General features: G+C 39.9%; 1 pseudogene; it reads right to left on the reverse strand.

The window, feature by feature from the left end:
- Window positions 1-17,779, reverse strand: part of LOC127666993 (ubiquitin-conjugating enzyme E2 G1-like) — an 85,499-nt pseudogene extending 67,720 nt beyond the window's left edge.
- Between the last annotated feature and the right edge of the window lie 5,252 nt (window positions 17,780-23,031).

A 23,031-nucleotide genomic window follows, 5' to 3' on the forward strand; every position in this document is an offset into this window, starting at 1 on the left:
ATGAGCTAAATTTTTACTCAGAGATTAAAATAATCAAGCAGAAAAGCCTCTTTTATCCTAAACAATTATATATATAGAATTGTACATATTTGATTAAATTAGAAAAAAACCTTTTTATCTTTAGCAAAAGGTGGCTTAATGTGGATATTGAAACTATTATTCTTCAAACTGTTGACTTTTAAGAGAGCATTTCAAGAATCATTCCCTCCCCCCACCCCATCCCCCATGCACACACTCTGTCCCACTCACACTGAACCAGCACTGCTGACCCACTACCCATAAGGAAAACAAAAACATTAGGCATGCACAGCACAGGCTTATATTTAGGCAGATTTTGAATTTAAGACTACACACTCTGAAATGGCATCTTGAAAGAGAAAGAAAAGTACATCTACACATGTAAACATATACTCTTCTTAGATGACTTCCAAAATACACAAAAGGTAAACATTTAGTAACTCTGAAAGTAAATGGGAAGCTAAGCATCACTAACAACACCAAAACAACAACAACCACACAAAAAAACAAAATAATAACAAACTACAGCTAAATGGTTGATTTACAATACTTTTTAAGTTTGTGATTTTCATCCTTTGTCATAGTGTTCTGTGTCATAATCTGTTCATCAAGCATAAAGGCCTTCCCTGTGTCTATTCTCACAGGCACCAAGGCTCATAGTCCACATACATTCATACAGGTACACAAGCAAACACACAGAAAACACCACAGTGAGCTGATCATACAAGTTTCTCTATGAGGAATTTAAATTATTTTCCTAATTCTGACCTATTTTTATGTAATTTGCTTTTATTTCTTTTAGTCCTAAATGTTTTGCATCACTTAGTCTCCTTAGATGCAAATCTACTTGGAAATGGGTTCTTGCCAAAGCAGCAATCTAACACATCTATGTGGTTCAATAGCCATTTATCTATTGATCATTATCTCTATCTGTTTTATTAACTCTTTTTTCACTAGAGGGAAAAACCTAAAGCAATCTAACCTTTCACAGCATGCATGTACATACACACAACTCAAGGAAAACCCGGATTGGTGATATCTAAATTTTAAAGTGGGGCACAAGTTATTAGATTCTAAGGTTAGTGAAAACACACTCTGTTCCAACCACAAGAGAGCCACCCAGACAGAAAAGTGCTTCAGAAAAACATCTCGAAAAGTGTTCTGCAGAGACAAGCAGCATCTCTGTCAGACAAGAAAGGAACTTTTCAGTGTGAAAAAAAAAAAAAAAAAAAAAGGATTGCACATAAAGAGTTGCTTACTGGGCTTATGTTGATTGCATTTAAATGTCAGCTTCCTGGATCAGTAGTTATCAGGGTCCCTCTGCAGGATGTCAAATACACCTTATTCAAATACATTTCTCCTATCTAAAACTGGCTGATAAAACTGTTTACCAATTAAATGTTCAAGAGCTGGGCTTTATGCACTTTCTTGGGCAATTGTTATTTCAAATCTTCTGGCAGTTTACAGCCTTTAAAGTAGTTTTATTTCATTACCAAACATTTTAAAATCTACCCCAAAGTATTCAATTTCCGCGAACTCTTACATACAAAAGAGCAGTTGCAGTTATTTTAAACCAGTGGGGCAAGACCAATCTTTAAACAACTGCCATCTACTTAACATCCCAGTATATTTGTTAGTACTACTTTGGTGCTGCATGGAAGATAAACTAACTCTTGCTTTGTATGGGTTTGGGGTAGGCTTCTGAAAAGAGGAAAGTTTCTGGGTTGTTTCCCCTTTGCCTCCACTTAACCCTCGCTCCCCCGCGGAGCCTGAGAGCCTGCAATTGTGCAAGAGGAGCCGGGCACGCAGGGCTGCAGGGCGCAAATCACCGAGCACTGCAGGTGATTAATGATCCGTCTGCTGCTGCCCTGGCGCTCTCCAGGCAGCTCTCCCTGCAGGGCAGCAGCGGAGCTGCTGGTGGCTGAGCAAGAAGCGGCTCTGGGAGAACGCAGGGGCCGCGCCCAGTGTGAGTGCACCATGCCAGGCGGTGGGCGGCAGGCGGCAGGCTGCGGGCAGGTGACAAGCCGAGCTGGCTGCACCTGGGCCAGTGGAGCACAGGGGAGAGCGAAGGCACCGAGCCACCGAGAGCCAGAATGGAGGCCGAGAGCAAGCCTGAGTGCAGCCTGCCGCCCTTCGGCTTGACCCGGCCCGCAGGGAAGCCTGCACAGCCTCGCTCGGGTCTGAGTCCAGCTGCTCCAGACACCAGAAGTCAAACCCGCTGCTGTGAGGGGCCCGCGCTTTATGACTGTTCAGTTGCAAGACCTACTTCGAGACAGCAGACACTTTGACCAAGTCTTTCACAGTCAGAAAGATACATTTGTTGAGTGGCCTTTTCTCTTTTTCGCGGGAAACAAAGAAATAAATTAAGGCAGGGCTCAGGCTGCACAAGGTGAAACTTTGCAACAAATGCCTTTGCTTTCTCTAACTTCGATGTCCTTTCTCCCCTTTTCCTTAAAGAGCCCTTGGGGAAGCCATGAAGTAACACTGCACATTCCAGTAACACAGAAATGACAATATATATATTTTTTTAATTTCAAAAACATTTAGAAAGAAAAGTAGCAGGAAGAAAAGGGCACATAACAACTCGAGGTTTCTTTAAAAAAAAAAAATGAAAGAAAAAGTAACTTACCTGTTGGGACATTCTGAATAAGAGGTTAGTATCAGCGTTTTGCCATGTCCCCATGAACCCTGGTCCAGCCGCAGTCGTTCTGGTTCCGAACTGCATGGAGTTGTCAGTACAGGAGTCTCTTAAAGTCAAGTCTCTTGCCCTCTTTGGCTCTCTGTCTCTCTGTGTGTCTCTTTCTCTCACATCCACTTCTGCCTCTTCTGACTGAAAAGTGAAGGTGGATTTTTTGAGCTTCTTGGCAGCCAGTAGCAGGAGTACTAGGTAAGAAGTGTAGGTAAGAAGCTGGCTGAACTGTGCATTTCATTCAGGAAGGGGGAGATCTGGGGGAGGGGGGGTCAGAGCTTCCTTCGCACCTTCTGCACAGATATCCCTATCATTTATGCATAGATTGTGACTCCCCTAGCTTGCCTCTGCTCAGTTTCACAGCTGCCTGTCAGGTGCGCAGGCAGCACTAGAGACCCAACGATCAGCTTCAAAACCTCAGCCACTGCATGTCATTGGACAGCAGAGCTAGGAGTCAACTGCACTGTTCCACTGTCAGGCACCAAATGACACTGTACTAACCCCCCTCCAGATACACAGATAGACACACACACTGGTGCATACTCCACGGACTGCCACGATCACCACCCACAAGGCCAGGGAAAGCCAGGGCTCCTCCCTGGGAATTTTTGCCAACAATGCTTTCTGCTGTAACATGTTATATCCAGCACCAGTCCTTTCTTTAACACTTGCAAAACTATGACACTTAAATATTTTTAATTAAACTGGAAGCAGTAAAGATTCATCTGGAGGAGAACATAAAGTTTGCTTAGTGGCTTTTTAAATATTAGCTGCCACAAGTCACACCGTAATGCTGGGGCTATTTATAACCACATATAAACTCATAGGGAAAATAATATACAGAGATTTGACCTTATATTATAAAGGGTGAACAAGCAAAGCTACCAGTTAAACATGGAAGATGTACACTAAACATATGCAAAAATAAATATATATCACTTAATACCCAGCACCTCAGGCCATTAATTACCAAATGGAAGGTTAAGTAAAGAGACACTGAAGGAAGAGAAGAAAAATGAATACCTTTTCTTAAAGCTCACATGCAGAATAAAATCCTTTGTTAAAGTTCTCAGGTAAGACATCTACATCAACCTTTTAAATCATAAAAAAAGGGCAAAAGATGAAGAAAAAAAGAAACTTGTCCTATTTCAGGCAAAAAGTAATGCATATAAAAATGCCATTTTTCATTTAGGACGTCTATGGAAAATTCTATAATGTTTCCCTGCCTGATGAAATATAACCCTGATAGCAGGTCATATTTTTAATTAAACCAGTTTTAAAACAAAACAACCATTTGTTAGATAGTATTTATCTCCCTTATTTATGGAAAAAGCAGAACTGAACAAAATCCGCTGTACATAAACACTGTAACTTCAAAATGGAAAGCTAAATTCATGCCATCTCATAAAAGTAGTCAGCAGGAAAAAGCCATCCTTCCTAAACTTAAAATGTAAGGAACATTAATCTTCAGCCACTTACAAATACTGAGGACAAATGTAGCACTCTGTTCGCTCCTTCTTAACGGAAGAATAACAATAAACCTTCCTCTCAGAAACAACAAAAGAAACAGAAAAGCGTTTCGATGGCAGCCTGTGTCATTAGTGGACAATGAGAAAAGATGAGCAACCGTACACTATGTTGACACAAATGTACCTTCCCTTCTAGAACTGACATCTCCTGAAAGCTTTTCTGTTAAACTTCCCTCCAGTTCACCACCATTAAGCACAAAAAAGTCTCAAAAGAAGCAAATTCAGTATCTGAAAGGAGACAAACAAGAACCCAAAGAATTGTTGCCTTAAAATATATTAAGTCTACCTGTGGTCAATAAAAATATTCTTTCGAGGGGGGGGGGGGGCGGGAAAAGCCCCTATGAGTCAATTGTCAACGGTGACTGTACCTTTACTATTACCCACTTAACTCCCTCTAAAATTTGCTAGCCTCTTGATTTCTGAAGTGGCACTCAGTGCCTCAGTCAAGCTACCTGCTCAGCTCCTGACCTTCCCACTAATGGCTGTTATTTGTGGGAGGCTTAAGGACACTGTCAACAGCAAGCTTCCTCCTTGCTCCCCTCAAGCACTGTTGTATCCTCTGCCTGCAAGTTCTCTCTGGCCTCTTCTGCTTCCTCTCCCTCTCTCCTAGTCCTTCCCCCTCCTTCCCCACTCTCCCTCACTCCCTCTTCCTATTTTTCCAGCCCCACCCCTTTTTCTCAGTTCTGAGATCCTCTGCTTTCCCAGGTATTTCCCCTAACCCCCACACATGCGGGCATGAACGAACGAACACACACACACACACACACACACACACACACACACACACCATACCACACCACACCACAAGACAAAAATCAATTTTCATGCAGCAGCAAGCACCTGCAGTAATAGACTCTTTTATTAAAACTGTTATTCTACAAGACTTGAAATTCCCCAGGGATCGGGCCATGTCAAAGCCGATATAATTAACTAGAGGCTCAGCAACGGATCAATTACCAGACAAGCAAGTGATAGTGAAATCAATGAAAGAACATTAGCCACATTATCAGTGTTGCAACTCATTAGGGCAAAACTGAGAAATGTGCTCAACGCGAGCCCAAGCAAGGTGGCATTACAAAACAAAGGGCTAATTTGGAGACCCTGCTGTGAACAATCTGTAACTGAATTAGCCCTTTTCCCCCCTAAACTTCACAGCTCCATAATTAAATGTGACAGACTGAGAGAAGCAGTTTATTAACACACCAACCCCAAGTTTTTTTAGTTCATAAACTCTCTCCTAGAAAATCAATACAGTCTGTACAGGGTTATCAGGTTGACTAGCTAATACATCCAAATCTGCTATGCCCAGCCACAGTCCTCTGACAAAATGCTACCCAGAGAATGCAAACCGGTCTCTCTGACTGCAAGGTCTAACTGAACAAGTCTGCAGCAAAACTATTACCTAAATATTCCTGCCGTAGCCACGCCTTAAAAACATCAGGATAGGGCTGGAGAGATGGCTCAGCAGTTAAGAGCACTGAGTGTTCTTTCAAAGGTCCAGAGTTCAAATCCCAGCAACCACATGGTGGCTCACAACCATCCTTAATGAGATCTGATGCCCTCCTCTGGGGAGTCTGAAGACAGATACAGTGTACTTACATATAATAAATAAATAAATCTTTAAAAAAAAAACATCAGGATAGCCTCGTAAGATTCACAAGAAAAATCACAACAATTACACAGTACTGTACCTCCTAGATGGATTTTGTCACACAAAATTTTAGTTAATTCCTAAAATCAGTTAAAAAAAAAGTAAAAGCTTCATTATAACAACAGACACCAGTCCAAAGAGTTAGCTATATATAAACATGCTAAAGTACAAACCTTGAATGTTTATGTTTTGTTTATTATGTTTAAAACCATTTTTTAATAAATTTTAGAACATAAAATTCTGACTCCTATAGAAAGTCCCAAAATATGTTATGTGAACTTGCCATCCATTTCCATAGGGAAATGTAGAACCTTGATGCTTTTCTAGCCAGTAAGAGACTTGAATTGTTTTTTAGAGACTCAGGTCCATGACTAACAACAAATCCAAGGCACCAAGACATCTCCTGAGGCATTCCATTGGCTCAACATTCTGTAGATTACAGAATAACCCTCTGAAATCCTTTGTATCCAAGTTATTTACAACTAGGCCATGGGGATAAACTTCATTTTCACAATTATTGCTTTCTTCCTGATTCAAAGTCATGTACTTCAGATTAGGGGATCACAAATCTGAAAGGTCACGTGATGCTCCTCACAGTCCCTGAGACTGAGAGTTAGGCTGTGTACACTGAGAGATCCACCAAGGAGCTCTCAAGGTCCTGAAGAAACTGTAGAACTAGGAGTAACTAACTCTTCTTCATAACACACAGCAGTAACACACACACACACACACACACACACACACATACACACATACAACTCTGAAATACTTTTACAACAGTAACATAAGACCAGGAGAGTGGACAAGGTAAGCAGCTCTGGAAATAACATGATGTTTTAACACTTACAATGTTTTTACTTATTTATTTATTTATTTAAAAAAAACCTGTACTATTAACTTGCCATCAGTATACTCAACTGGCTTCAAATTCTAAATCCTAAATGTTAATTTTAAAAAATAGTTTAAATTCAATTTACAGATGCTACAATTACACATTTGTTTTTAACTGGTATTTATCAAACATTTCACCAGTCATGCTTCTAATAATATTTTTTAAAGTTAAGCATATATACTAACCCTGCACTAACTGCACACTTTGGATAGTAATTAAAAGTTGTAATTACAGGAAATTCATACTTTTGAAAACCTTTTTGCACATAACTACACACTGTGCATGTACCCTCAATGAGATCCAATTAGTTACAAAGAATTTGCATTTCAGTTAGTGTAGGATAACAAGACTACAGAGAGGTGCAGTGCAATCCCACCAACAGAGGAAGGCAGTGTGTTCTTTCCTGTTCGCTCTGTAAGCAGTAATTCCCACAAGTGATTGCTTAGAATGTTACTATCTTTTTAATATTTTGTAGTGAGGTGAATTTGGGTCTTTTCTTTTATTTTCTCAAAAATTACACAGTGATGGAAAAGTTAGTCACATTTACTGACTACTGACAGGCCAAAGAATGCTCTTTTGCATATACTTTTGGAATAAACTAGTGTGGGAAGCCATCCTGAGCTATTCGGACTATTGCTTACTCATGGCCCTAAGGTGGTGGCTGCTAAAATATAAGAACAATTAACTAGAGCCTCTCCCGTGGGCATTGGTTTAGTCATTGTCTCGAAGATAACTACAGAATGATCCTGCCTGCACCATCACCCACCGACTCCAGTAATTGCGATGGAAGGAAGTCCTGAGATAACTGCGGCAGGCTCCGGCCTGTGCAAACACCTGTTGTCTCCACCGGAGGACTCTTATCTCCTCCTGCTGAAACTGCTAATTGCCCTTCCTTCCTTTGTCCCTACCTTGGGGTACGCCCCTCCTGAAAGCCTTATAACGTGGGTACCCTAGAACATTAAACGAGGCTTTGACACAACTCAGAGTGGCTTTTCATTCTTGGTGCTTGGCCTCCGTCTCTCTCCCCCCCCTTTTGACCCGCAGGTAGCACCCCTTCGGAACCCTGGAATAACTGACCCGCGGGACGGGTTACAGTGGCGCCCGAACCAGGGACCCGAAGTACGGTCAACTACCGGACGACGGAGGAGAAATCCCGGGAAAAGGAATGAAGGACCCCACAGACCGCATCGCTCGTGCGTCGCTGGAGGGGCAGGTGAGTGGCCAAACATTGTTGTCCGATTGTCATTGGGGAAATAAAAAAAGAGGCTAAAGAGGCTTGATTCATAGGAGAAATCAAGCAATCATTCAGGGAGAGAGGAGTAAGAGTTAAGAAAAAAGATTTAATTAAGTTCTTTTGTTTTGTCATGAGAAATGTCCTTGGTTAATTTTAAGTGGACCTGACATTCACCCGTTAACTTGAGATAAGGTTGGTAAAGAAATTAATAAGATTTTAAAAACAGGTACAGGTGAACCAATGTTTGATACATTCTTTAGTTACTGGAGGCTCATTCAGAGTGCGAACGAGGACCCTGCTGAATATTGCCTCCGCCCTTTGTCGCGGGCAGCTTCTGTGACCTCACTTTCCCCTAAAAAGAACTCTCCAAAACCTTCCTTGGTCGTTATAGACAGGTCTGAGTCCCCGCCATCCGCTCCTGTAACTTCTCTTTATCCTCCGCTCCTGAGGGACCCATTCCTTGCTGATATGTCATTAAGTTAAGAGACCCCCGGGGAGAAAGCCAACTTAGAGGAGAAAAGTTGCAGAGAGCAAGCAGTCCTCTTAAAGGAGCTACGAAGGACAAATGGTCATTCTAACTTCAAGATTTATTTCAAAGTCAAATGCCTAGAAAAAGCCAGAGCCAAAACAAGCCCCTCCACGTGGCCCACCACCCTATACCCGGCGATAGGCATGCAGCGTGGCTCCTCTCAGCCAAGTCCCTCAGACCTTAACTGGGTCCAGGCAATCACCAGAGATCGTCCTATACTCAGCCTTAAAATAAATGGTAAAAGCTTTGAGGGCATCTTAGACTCAGGTGCCGATTCTACTGTGATCTCGCAATGTGCTTGGCCCCTGCTTGGCTTTTGCAAGCCTCTCTGACCCTTCTGCAGGGGATTGGACAATCAAAAAAATACTCTCCAAGAGCTCACAGTTGCTGACTTGGGAGGACAGAGGGAAATACTGGCTCTACTCAGCCCTTCGTGGTTCCTGGTCTGCCTGTTAACCTCTGGGGAAGAGACATTCACTCTCAAATGAAAGTCCTTATGTGTGGTCCCAATGAGGTTATTGCTCAACAAATGCTCTCCCAGGGCTATCTCCCTGGACAGGGACTAGGCAAAAATGGACAGGGGAGACCCATGCAGGTAGAAGTCAGAGACTGCTGCTGAGGCGGCCAGAGAAAAACTGCTCATGGGTAGCATGTAAGACCTGGACTGCAGAGAAATTCCTGGGCTCTCCTCCCACCCCTCTCCACAGGTGTGTGTGTTCGACTAGGCATCCTCCTTCCCCCTTGTTAAATCTTAAACAAGAGAAAAAGCAGGTTACAGAAAAGCAGTTTTTCCATGTGTAGGATACGGTATCAAAAATAAATAAATAAATAAATAAATAAATAAATAAATAAATAAATAAATAAATAAATAATGGTTAGAAGCTATTTCAAAACTCTCCTGGAAAGGAGAAGAAAACGGGAGACGTCCTGTTTTCTCTCTGAAACCTACTGGAGATCTCCTTAGTTCAGGTTAAGATATTTGGATCTTTTGGGACATGAAGTTCCCTCGTTGTCTATTGTACGTCTTTGGTGCACCAAAACTTGTCTATATGTGTGTCAATTCATGTTGTCTGTTGTTTTGTTTGGCTGAATGATTGGTTGTTTTTATGTTTTATGTAAAAAAAAAAAAAAAAAAAAAAAAAAAAGGTAAAAAGGCTTTATCTTGCTGGCAGTCCTGCCAATTGTGGTTTACACAGAAGAGGCTAATTTGAGGTGCCTCACATTCTAAGGTAAGAGTCTAAGACAGCTGGGAAAAAAAGCTGCTTCTTAAAGGGCCAGGTGCCGGACAAGTGGAAATGGTTAATTCTCCTAGAAAAATTTCTACCATGATGATGATTGGGTTCAAAGTGCTTTATTCCTCTGAAGTTACAGCTAGAAAAAAATATATATTTGGTTTAAATTTATGAGATTTGTATGATCGCTTCATTTTTATTTCTAATTAGTCTTAAAGTTATAAATGTTTTACATATCTTGGCTATAGAGTTATAAATTAATTGGTTATAATTTAAAAGGTATAGTGTTTTTAAGAAAAGGTTAGTTTAAAACTGGTGATTTAGTGTCAGAGCCATCTTAACTAGCTACACGTGACATGACGCAACCCAGGAAATACAGGCCTCTAAGATGCTTTTAAATTGACATGGTATTTTGTGTGAATATTGGCCTGGAGATTGGATTTATAAGAAATACGATTTAAAATAATGTCTCTTCAATAAGTTACAAAGTCATACATTCAAACACAAGATGATGCACAAACTTTACAATATAAAAATATATTTGCCATTAATTTTAAGGAGAAAAGATTGTTTAAAACTGGGTTTTGCTTTCAACAAATTGTAGTTATGCTTTGATATTACAGGTTCCTTTTGTTATTTGACCTCTATACAATAGGGTCTGATTACAGGTTACTCTTTACAGGACCTGGTGGGTGTAGGTCTGGCCTTAGAGATAACAAACTCAAATCAGGAGTTTTACATTTGAGTTAATACAAAGCTCAGAGCTGCCTCAAAGCTGCTCAAAGCTGCAGAGGCTTGAGAGATGCAGTTTTGTCTTGCAGGCCTCACTTAGAGAGTTTCTGGCCAAAAGAACATTTTTAACAGATCCATACAGATGTGGTTCAAAATGAAGTTCAAACTTAGATCTAAAATTTTGGCCTGCCTACTACATACAAAATTATTATAGATTTAAGATTTTCATTAGAAGGTTATTCCTCAAGAAATGGTTTGCTCTTAACATTGGGCTTTTAAATTTTTTAAGAAAATGATTTTCAAAAGATGTTAAGATAAATATTTTGCCTAAGACACTGCTTTAAGTTTGTCATTTAAGTCTCTGATGTTCTCAAGATAGATGCAAAACAAATACTGAGAGACATAACTTGGAGAAAGCTACCATAAGTATTTGTCAACAGTTTATGATATATGCCCACTTCCATTCCTTAACAAAGAGAACATTAATGTAAAATCTCTCCAAATACGATTTTGACATCCTCCAATAAAGATTTGATATAATAATAAAATGTTACAAAATAAAATAAAAAAAATATTTTAAAAAGAATGTTTTAAGAGCATGATAAAATGTTTGTTCCTTATTTTAAACAACAATCAAATTGATTATTATTAATTGTTAATCTATTACATGACAAGCCTTTTTGACAAAATTAATAATTGTTATCTAAAAGATACAATTTTGTTTTAAAATGTTAAAAATCAAACTTGATTTTTATATTAATAATATACATATATAGCTCATGGCTTGCAATTGCTTAAAGTTGTTTCCTTTTAATGATACTAATTCTTAACTTTTACAATTGTTTGTACAAATACAATTCAAAAAATTAATCAAAAATATACATACGACTATTGACAGCTTTTCAGGCTTTCTAGTTATAACTGTTTTAACATAAGAAACAAAAATAAAATTAGTCATTACATATGTTATTTTTTATACTAAATGTTCCAAATCAGATTAAGACAAATATTATAACTGATTATTATAACCAGTCATTTAAGATGTCTTATTAACAATTTGATATTAGTCATATTACTGAGATTCCTCATAATTCGCAAAGACAAGATATTATAGAACAAGCCCATAGAACTTTGCAATATTTTTATAATAAAAATAACTTTGCAATATTTTTATAATAAAAGAGGGGAGAATAACATCTCTATATACCAAAAAAATTTTAAATTTTAATGCCAGGGAACTCTAAGTGTAGAGAAGAGGTATGTTTGTGTTTTTTCTACAGGATGCTGAAGGAACATGCTAGCTGCCAGAATATGCTGATGCTGAGATTTCACCCTGACTTTCCACCTTGCTCTCCAGCCTTTTGGGGCCCCTCCTGGGTCTTTTGTTTCTTTTGTCATTTGGCCCCTGGGCCTTTAACAGATTAACCAGTTTTGTTAAATCACAGATTGATTCTGCCTTGACAGACATGGAGGTAGCAACCATCTCGGCCTTCAGTTCTCTACCCTTGCTGCAGGCACAGAGCTTTCTTGGTTCCTAAGCAGTAGAAACGTCAATGCCAGAGAGGGTGACCTCCAGCTCCTAATAGTGGCTGAGGGCCATAAGCTGTGGAGTAGCCAATGACGGGAAATATTGTGGTGCCACAAGCCAGATGCACACCGCCTATTGGCTGCAGGGTGACTCCATGACGGGATTATTGTGAGTCCGCTATCTGGAGGCCCGTCACACCCACCAAGGGCCTGATTAAGCCATTGGAGTGGGATGTGATGCCAGGAGTGGATGCAACTTACATAGCCTAAGACAGAGGCCCTGCCCTACTAGGATCAGAAAAGGGCCTAGTTACTGCGGTGCTGGACGTGGGGGCAAAACCACATAGCCTAAAACAGGCTCTCCACCGACCCTCTTTCCATAGCCACCCCTCAACTTAAGAAAGGAAAAAGGAGGAGATGTGGGAAGCCATCCTGAGCTATTCGGACTATTGCTTACTCATGGCCCTAAGGTGGTGGCTGCTAAAATATAAGAACAATTAACTAGAGCCTCTCCCGTGGGCATTGGTTTAGTCATTGTCTCGAAGATAACTACAGAATGATCCTGCCTGCACCATCACCCACCGACTCCGGTAATTGCGATGGAAGGAAGTCCTGAGATAACTGCAGCAGGCTCCAGCCTGTGCAAACACCTGTTGTCTCCACCGGAGGACCCTTATCTCCTCCTGCTGAAACTGCTAATTGCCCTTCCTTCCTTTGTCCCTACCTTGGGGTACGCCCCTCCTGAAAGCCTTAAAACGTGGGTACCCCAGAACATTAAACGAGGCTTTGACACAACTCAGAGTGGCTTTTCATTCTTGGTGCTTGGCCTCCCTCTCTCCCCCCCTTTTGACCCGCAGGTAGCACCCCTTCGGAACCCTGGAATAACTGACCCGCGGGACGGGTTACAAACTAGTTTATTTATTGTGTTGCTTTTTGTTTGTTTGTTTGTTTGTTTATGGGAATATAACCCATCATTTCTTTATATATATTACAATTATTTTTTTTTAAAGACAGAGCATCATCATGTAGCCCTGGCTGGCCTGGAACTCACTTTATTGACCAGGTTGATTTCGAAAGATCTGCCTGCCTCTGCCTCTCCAGTGCTAGGATTAAGGGTGTGCTCCACCATACCCAACTTTACTTTTCTTCACTGGATTTAATTTCTTCAAAACACAGGGCTTTCTTAAGGTCATTCTGTGACTGGGAACATAGCAGCTATATAAAGGTCGTGGTTCTGTGCTAAGAAACTCAGGCCCTGCACTAAGAAAGCACTTGAAGGCTTTCTTTCTTTCTCTCTCTCTCTCCCTCCCTCCCTCTCTCTCTCTTTCTTTTTTTTTTTTCAGTTTTTTTTCCTCCCTAGCTAGGGCTACAACGTAAATCCTGAACAAATATAAAATAAATGTATGGCTTGTGCACACAGTTTAAGAAGCATCCGCAGGACTACTGACAGCTTACAGAACCGCACCTGTGACTCCCTGGGCCTGTCAGTTCTCTCGCTGTTAGCAGACTCTGTAATCTGTAATGACAGTGTACTGGCCTTTGCTCTTCCTTCAGTCACAATTTACTTCCAAAGCTTGGTTAAGTACAGACCTGGGTTAAAGATCAGTGGTTTTTCATGTGACACACGCTGGTATTCATCTAATGGCTTGTCAAGACAAAACTGTCCCTGTTCTTGCCAAAATAATAAAAATGATGCTTCACATCGCATGACAATCAGCACTTCCTCGTGGTGGGACAGCTTGAGCTTTCTGTAACTCATCTATTTTATAGAAAAAAATATTGCTAACTGGCTATCCACTCTCAGTGTACAGAATCAGGTTGCCATCCTCAAATCTCTTTCCTTCTCAGAACTCTAAGGCAACCTGTAAACTAGTCACTAATGACATGCAACCTTAACATATAAAGGAATGCTGAAGCTCAGGTTCCTAATGCATTAAGGCACATAACTTAATATATGCAAATTATGCAGGAGCAGCAGGCTGGTCTCAGTCACAGAGGTGGGGCAGGCAACTGAGGAAATGTCATTTTTCTTGAGAACGAAGTGTAGGACTTGCTTTGCAACATCTGTTGGTCTGTGTGGAATGCTAACAGATGTGTTAAGTGGGAAAAAAAGGAGAAAGAACTAATGAAGGAAAACTCCTCTGAACAGATATTTCCCTCACTTCCATACTCCTAAGGAAGAAGGTTGACAGCCACCCTTTCCCCTAGTGAAGCCTGCCACCCTTTCCCCTTGTGAAGCCTGACACCCCTACTTTATTGTGCCATTTCTTTTCAGACACAAAGTTAAGGAGGAACAAATTTGGTTCAATATAAAGAATAGGAAAAAGTAAAGCTAATAATAATTTCAATTTTAAATTTTAAATAATAATTTCAATTTTAAATTTTAATTTCCACTTTTTTGTTTGCTTTATAATTGTATAGTTATCTATGCTTATACAATTTGATGAGAGGACAGTAAAATATTTGTTTCCCTTAACACATATAAACCCAAACATAATGAGTACACAAGCACATCTATGTGCACTCTGTGGAGAAAAGAAGAAATGACATTTAAAAGTACTTCTTAAGATCAAGAGCTGCTTGGTTGATAATGTTGTTCATTTGAAATGTAAATAAGTAAAATAACCAAAAAAGATCATAAAAATAAAAAATGATAAATAAAAGATTAAGATCTGAATTATCTTTTCGGTTTTGTTTGGTTGTTACAGGTGTTTTTGTTTGTGCTTTGTATCGTTTTGTTTTTGAGACAGGGTTTTTTCCACATAGCTCTGACTGTCCTGGAACTTACTATGTAGCTCAGCCTGGCCTCAACTCAAACTCACAGAGATCTGCCTGCCTCTATGAATTATCTTCCTTAATGTAAAGATACTCATTGTTACAATTAAGATTCACCTAATATTTACACCTAAATCTTTGCTTGCCAACTGATTTCCAATTTCTTTCTTTCCATTTCGATCTCTGTAAGAGATGGACAACTGTGTCTCGATTGCCAATGTTCCCAAACAGTAACATCTGGTAATCATGGGTCCTCATGTTTAAATTTTAAGGAACCAGGAAAATTTTTCTTATTTAGCAATTGTTTTTCTTGTTTCAGTTTATTCGGTGACTGAGCTGTAAGTAGCAGACTGACATGTATGTAGCAGTCTTTAATTCAGGTTAAAAGGATGACGCATGGCAGGGGGTACATGGGGGTACATGGTGGTTCAGATTTTAATCCCAGCCCTTGGGAGGCAGAGGCAGGCAGACCTCTGTGAATCCCAGGCCACTTTGATCTCTATAGTGAGTTTCAAAGCAGATAGGAGTGAGATCCTATCCTCAAAAAGATATATGATTCATGCACGCCAACAACTAAATGTAACCAAGTGTCATATGTAAACGATCTAAACTACACAGTCTATTACTCTTTCTATTAAAATCTTTATGGTAAGAATTTAGGTTTAGAGTCCATGAATTAGCTAATTTAAAATTAGCTTAAAGGGTCTTTATGAAAAGGAGAAGAAAAATCTAAATTCATGTTATCATCTTTGATTGGCATCTCAATCCTTCTCCTCCAAGAGTCTGTGTTAGAATTCACTTGTTCCTTCATATTTATAATATTCATATATAACTATATATAAATGCCAGATGGCTTTGACAACCTAGTTGGACATTTCAACATATAGTAGCTTCAGCCAAAACAGCCCAAAGATTCTGAGGAATAAGACCATTGTTCAATTTTTAAGTAAGAGTACCCATGCCTTCATTTATAGTCAGCTTTCTGCCAAACCATTATAGACATACTAAATACTCAGATGTGAACTCACAGGAACACCAATCACATCAGTGCACGAGACATATATAACAGCTGCTATGCACTGAGAGAAGAAAATGGTGACCAATACTGACAGAGAAAACCTTATGCAGTAAAAATATCTTTATGTGACCAGAAAAGGAACACAAGCCCCTTAAACAAGGTTCGAGCTACTTCAGAGAGTGACATTAACATTCCACTTAGGAAAATATTGCCTAAACGCTTTACTGAAAAGGAGAAAATGCTCCAATTGACACTTGTCTAACTTGCCTGAGATGCTGTGTCTGACACCCTAGTCAGGGCTGAGCGCCGGAATACACTTCCAGGAAATGTTAAAAGGCTATAATCCATGGATGCAAAAGATCAGAAAATGGACAGATGTGGTTAGGTACAGTAGATCAGGTAGCTTACAAAATGCTAAGGAAATGAGAATCCCTTGGAATCAAGATTCACATTTCAAAAAAGCATCTTCAGTCAGTACAAATCTTATGCCTACAAAAGATCAAACATTTTCCTATTTTGTTTTGATCTAAAAAGTAAAAAAGTGACTTTAATTTTTTTGTGTGTACAAGCAGTGACAAAAGCTGTCTTACTATCACAAGCTTCAGTTGATGTCCTGTGAGAAAAATCTTCTGAAAGAATCAGTGGTATCTTTCCTTAAATGACTATGAGGATAAAAATAAAAAGCAAAAGCAAAAGACAAAAATCCAGCAGGCTGGGGCACGGAAGTGCACTGGGGAATTACTTTCATATGACCACGAAAGTTGTGGGATTTTAAGATAATATTAATGCTTTTATTTACTTCCTTCTAAAAACTGTAGCCTGAGATGCTGGCAGCTCTAGTAAAAATGTCACAGTAATAGTTTAAATTACTGTCAAGAAGGAAGATTGAGATTCACTTCTGCACAAGAAAACCCTGTTACAAGGCTCAATACACACAAACACACACAAACACACACATACATACATACATACACATATACAAGTACTCACAAACACACACACATACATACATAAATACACACAAACGCACACATACATGCACAAACACATGCACACATACTAACAAACACATATACAAGAACATACACACATATACATACATGCATACATACACAAACATACACAAGCCCTTACAAACTACTTAGACACAAAAACATGCTTACACACAAAATCATGCATATGCCCACACAAACATACATTTAAGTGAAAAATATTGATGCAAAGAAAATTTGTATGATTTCTGGATTGTGTTTCAAATTAAAAAAACTTAAATGGGAGAGTGGGGACCTTTGGTGTAGGACCTCGGCTGGACGCAAGCAGGCAGGAAGCTTTTCACACACAACTGCACTGTCTGTCCATCAGCTGATGTCCTGGTTATGATCATCTTAGGGAAACTCATTAGTCTGCACGTGTATGTGTGTGTCTCTGTGTGTGTGTGTCTGTGTGTGTGTTACATATGTGTTACATTTCAATTCTCAAAGATTACTACCCTAACACATCCATTTTAAAAACAGTGACAATTAGAATAAATCTTCCCTAGAACTATGTGTAAAAAATGAAAAGGGGAAAAAGGGGATGAAATAAAAGAAGACACTTTATCACAATCAAAATCATTCGAATTATTGCCACAAAATTCTATTTCATGCAGTATCTTCAGAGGTTAAAAACTGTTGAGAAGCAAGTAAGCACATTCATTTCCTAGCGTGCACATGAGTGTGAAAGACAGTAAGAGGGTGGAACAAAGAATAATTATGTGGGAACAAACCTCAATAGGACAGTCAGAGAATGTGAGCATATTTAAGTGACTTAAATAAGAAAGAAAAACATACCTCAAGTTGAGATGGATCAACTCCACAGCATGGGACTTTAAAATGTGCTTGCCAGTCCTGGTCACCAAGCCTGCCTTCTGATTTGTAACTGAGGCAATTTGGAGGCGGGGAGGGCACAAAATGTGCCTGTTGAGAGATTAGAAGAGGAAATTTTATATAGTCTGCAGGCAGTATTTTACAGAAATCCTGGTTGCATCAAGATACTTTATCTTAAAAACTACAGATATAATATACTCCTCTGACCACTCAAACACTTGTAAAAAAGAGTTAATTACTAAGGTGTATAGCAACCAACAGTTAAATATATGAACCATAAGAAAACAACAATGAGGAATAACAGAATAGCTCACTGAAGGGTGACAGGACAGGGGAGCCACTCAGGGCTTCTTGAGTGCAAGCCTGTGTGCTAAGAAGCCAAACCAGCATTGCACTTAAGATTCTTTCCTTAAGGAGGAACTGGACAGTCGGGTGGGTATCTGACACCGGGGCTGCCAAACACAAGTTCTACCACTGAGCCACACTCCAGTCAATACCCCAACTTACTCCATTTTCTTCTACTAATCATCAAGAAAATCATTATAAAACTTTTTACTCACTGTTAAAGAACTATTTATCAAGCTTCACATACCAAGTACAAGAAGCTGTGGGGAACACCAAAATAAGACATGGTCCCTGCTCACAGGTTTATAATCTACTACAGAATAAAAGCCATGCGCGAAAACGACCTAACATAAATAGAGATAGTGTTAAGGCAAGCACAGTAGATCCTTATGATTTAGGGAAGGATGCCTTCCCTCTGATATGTGAAAGAAGCATCTAAGAAAAGGCTGCCTTTGTTCTAGGCCCTGAGAGACCACCAATATTCCTCTAGAGAAGTGATCTAGTTTCACTAGGGTGCAGGGAGGATGATGGATAAAGCAGTAATAAATGGGAAGATGCGTGGGTAATGGAACTATGGGTAAGAGTCCCACAGTCCACTCAGTTGCTATTCTGTTATCCACCAAGTGATCAGCCAACTCTACAAAAAGACAACCTCAACACAGGGTAAATATTAATATTTTTAAAGAAAGTACATCTATGACAACAAATTAAAACATAACTAAAAGGAAGCTAAGAGATCAATCAGGGAACTATTATAATAAACAGGTAAAATAAGCAGATAAGGCCGATGAAAAAAAAAAGCAAAACACAAAAGACACCGTGGGAATGAAATTAAAGCCCTAGGAATGACAGACAGGACATGTGTAAGGACATGGGACAGATAGCTCACTGGTTAAGAGCACGCTGCTCTTGTGGAGAGCCCAAGTTAGTTTTCATGTTGGGTGGCTCACATCTGCCTGTAATCTTGTTAATTCCAACTCCAGGGGATCCAATGTCCTCTTCCAGCCTCTGTAGGCACTTGCATGTATGTGCACACACAAGCTCCCCTCCCAAGATGCAGACACATACACACGATTAAACATGTAGATCACAAGAGACAGTGTGACACTAGGGATCTGGCTGGCAGCACTTTCTAGAGAAAGGAGAATACAGTTTAGCTCAGTCTGAGGAGCAAAGGAATGTGTAAATTGGGGCAGGAACAGTAAAATAACCTTGGGGCTTGAAAAGCTAGCAGGGTTTAAAGAAGTGTCCCTAGGAACAGACAGCTTGTTTTCCACTATGGGAGGTTTAAAAAGAAAAATCTAGAGTGAGCGAAGGGTACCAAGACAGTTAAGAGGATATTGAAGATCTAAGCCAGAGGGAAAATGATATAAATGGTCCTAGGAGAGAATGTGGTAAGAACACAAATGAAAAGGTTCTCTGAAGAGAGGAAAAAAATCCCTCAGACACAAAGGAATGATATAGAAATTTTTCCCTGGTAAGAAATTCAGGCATTAAGGCCAGGCAGTGATGAATACCCCTTTAACCCCAGCACTCAGGAGGCAGAGGCAAGTAGATCTCTGAATTTGAAGCTAGCCTGGTCTACAGAGTGAGTTCTAGACAGCCATGGCTACCCAGAGAAACCCTATCTCAACCCAACAAAAACAAAGAAATTCAGGAATTGGTGTGTGTGTGTGTGTGTGTGTGTGTAAATAGGACCTACTCAGTCTACTCAGTTGCTTGCATATACATGCTTTGAGGACCAGACACTTGGCATTGAATAACCAATGAGAGGGCATCTTCCATAGGGAAGACAACCTCTCTCAGCATCCCTTAGTTGCCTGTCGTTCTTATCTGAGGTTGGGGTCCCACGGGATTTCCCTCTTCCACTTTTCCCCCCTCATTGTCCTTGTTCAGGCCCTGCCATATTGTAACAATTAAAGAAGATGAGGACAGAAACTTGAGAAGGAGCAAGGGTGGGCCATGGAAGTTGTTAGACTAAGGAAAGGGAATGGAGAGAAATGATGTAATTATATTTTACTTAAAACAATAATAAATACACTTAATGTTTTTAAAAAGAAACACAGATATTACAACTCCAGTTAAGAGCACAAACTAGAGAACAACTGGAGAAGAGAAAAGGAACAGTCTACTTAAAAAGGCACAATGAAAGAACCCAGGTATCCCTCAACAGAAGAGTGGATGCAAAAAATGTGGTATATCTACACAATGGAGTACTATTCAGCCATTAGAAACAATGAATTCATGAAATTCTTAGGCAAATGAATGGAGCTAGAGAATATCATACTAAGTGAGGTAACCCAGACTCAAAAGGTGAATCATGGTATGCACTCACTAATAAGTGGATATTAACCTAGAAAACTGGAATACCCAAAACATAATCCACACATCAAATGAGGTACAAGAAGAAAGGAGGAGTGGCCCCTGGTTCTGGAAAGACTCAGTGAAACAGTATTCAGCAAAACCAGAACGGGGAAGTGGGAAGGGGTGGATGGGAGGACAGGGGAAGAGAAGGGGGCTTACGGGACTTTCGGGGAGTGGGGGGGCTAGAAAAGGGGAAATCATTTGAAATGTAAATAAATTATATCGAATAAAAAAAAAAGGCACAATGAAGGTCAGAATCCATGAGTGGTGATCAGAAGACAGGTCAACTGCAGAGAGGGCTGCCCCTGAAAGTACTTAGGAAGTCTCCTCCCAGTCAAGACAATGTTGGCTTTAAGACAATGCATTGGGCTTAGTAGTTAAGAACATGTACATTTTTTTTTTTTTTTGCATGGGATCCAAGTTTAGTTCCCAGTACCTACATGAGATGGCTCACACCTGCTGTAACTATAGCTCCAGGGGATTTGATAATCAGGTGCATACATACATACATACATACATACATACGTATGTACATAGGTGCATTCGTTTTCTCTCTCTCTCTCTAAGATTTATTTATCTTTTAAAATTTAAAGAATTTTTTTTAAAGGCAGTGTAGTTAGGAGTTGGAAATACTGACACTGAAATCTGAAATACTGAAAACCAATAAAGGGTTCTGAATGCAGAGAGTAATGCCTTGCTCCAGAACATATAGCCCAGGAAAGAAACAGAACTTTGGGAACTACAGTGATCACATACATTCCCACACTGATGAGTTCATGTAAAAGAATTAAAATGCCAAGAATACATTTTAGACCAAATTATTTGATCTTTATTTATTCATAAACCCAATTCTAAATTTATACAGAGCATTTTTTTTAAAAAAAATGGCTGCAAGTTTACTCCTGGCTAAAGAAATTCCCCAAAGCAAATAAAAACTGGAAATATTTTGAACTATATCACATATATGATTTGAATTAAGGAGAGAGGAGATGTCTAAGAATATTGCTTCATTAGCAGACATGAGACAAAGCTGAGGAGGTAAGCCCCCCATCCCTTACTGCTGACTCCTACCTCCAGGCCCATGTGATCCAAAGTCACATCAACTCTCTACCCAATTAGTGAGGATTGCATTAGGAGAACTCAGCACTTTTAGTCCAGAATCCCTCTAGAGACCAGGGAAAAGATGAGTTCCATCACATGGCCAGTATCAACAGCCACTGAACAAATATCTCAGGGACATGGACAAAGACATTTATCTCCTGTGCTGGCAGCCACTACAACCAGCCTTCCTAACAGAGTCCTTTCTGTAAGGACCGCTCTCTAAGCGACCTGTCATATAGCTTTATAAAGTAGCATTAATACTGTGGGCCAAAATGAGATTGATCTTTGAGCTTCGTGGTCTCCTGTTGTCAACAGTGCATTATAAAACCAATACTAAATACTTTATAAACAAGTCTCCCTACAGTGTATTAGAGAAACAGTGCATATTTCATGCTCCATAGTTAGGTAGCCACATATCCATCAAGCTAATAAATTATTTATTAGATACCCCGAAGTGCAATAAGAGTCAATAAACTAACTTCTGAATACTTGTATGCGATGAGAAAACATTCTCACTAACAATGGCAGATGGAAGACCCTCTCTCAAGTATACCATTAGAAGGGAGCACATACGTTGAGAGAGAGAGAGAGAGAGAGACAGAGAGAGAGAGAGAAGAAATTCCTGTCTAGAAGATAATTTTTGTTACTGAACTTTAAGCGATACCCAACACCATACACATTTCTTCTGTTTGTATATACAGGCCTCTGATTCCCCCATCCTCAGGGAAATAATAATTGGTAGAAACATGTCTATCATACCTCAACTCAGATGACAGCTCCTACTAATGCTTTGCAGTTGTGATTTCAAAGAAACTATACAATGCCTTGAGAGTGTATACAACAAGGTCTGTGATATACACGCAGTAAGGAATGCAGAAGTTATTAACCAAAGATTTAAAGGAACTTTAATTTATTTTTTCGTTTCTTTTTTTCTCCCCTTGTACTTTTGGTTAAAGCTGCCAAGCCCTTAGATACATGTGATGCAGTCCCCAATGCCCAGTCCAACATCACTAGACTAGAATTAATCAGTGGTTAATTCTACCATTTCTGAAAGAGGACCTTCTGTTCTGGAATGTATTCCAGCCCTCCAAAGAAAACATTTCTTCAGCTGGGAGTTATTTCTCAAACTATCAGAGGCGTGGACCTCTGTGTAGTATTGCGGTGCCATGGTTTCACATGCTGGCCACATTAATAGTGAAGAGCAAGCATCTGTAACCCACAGCTGTGTGTGCTCCAGCCCCAAAGCCCCCACAGGGCCGGTGCCAATGCAAACCACTCTTCCCGTCCCACATCGGAACCACACTGGTTTTCTTCAGGAGCCAGAGACTCGAGATACAGTTCTGAAAATGGGTTTTTTGGTACTTTCCACTCACGTGATGGGTATGGACTGTCAAGAAGAATACTGTCAGGGTCACTGGCTCTTTCCTTCTCCCCACCCCACATCAAGTGGATAAGCTAGAAAGGGGAAAGTGAGGGGGGAGTGCAGTGGAGGACAGGCTCAATGAATAGCAGATACATCTATAAAATGTG

Source organism: Apodemus sylvaticus, chromosome 16, assembly GCF_947179515.1.
Source record: "Apodemus sylvaticus chromosome 16, mApoSyl1.1, whole genome shotgun sequence".
NCBI lineage: Eukaryota > Metazoa > Chordata > Mammalia > Rodentia > Muridae > Apodemus > Apodemus sylvaticus.